The sequence below is a fragment of the Trichechus manatus genome, unplaced genomic scaffold, assembly GCF_000243295.1.
Source record: "Trichechus manatus latirostris isolate Lorelei unplaced genomic scaffold, TriManLat1.0 scaffold00113, whole genome shotgun sequence".
Taxonomy (NCBI): Eukaryota; Metazoa; Chordata; class Mammalia; order Sirenia; family Trichechidae; genus Trichechus; species Trichechus manatus.
Window position 1 is genome coordinate 3435273 of NW_004444049.1, and position 213 is coordinate 3435485.

Below are 213 nucleotides of genomic sequence, written 5' to 3' on the forward strand. Positions count from 1 at the left end.
CTCCGTCTGACACCCCATCTGATGCCCCACCTCACCCCCCACCTGACGTCCCACCTGACCCCCCACCTGGCACGCCACCTGACACCCCACCTGATGCCCTACCTAACATTGCACCTGACGTCCCACCTGACCCCTCACCTGACATTGCACTTGAGGCCACACCTGACCCCCTCCCACCTGGCGCTCCGTCTGACACCCCACCTGATGCCCCAC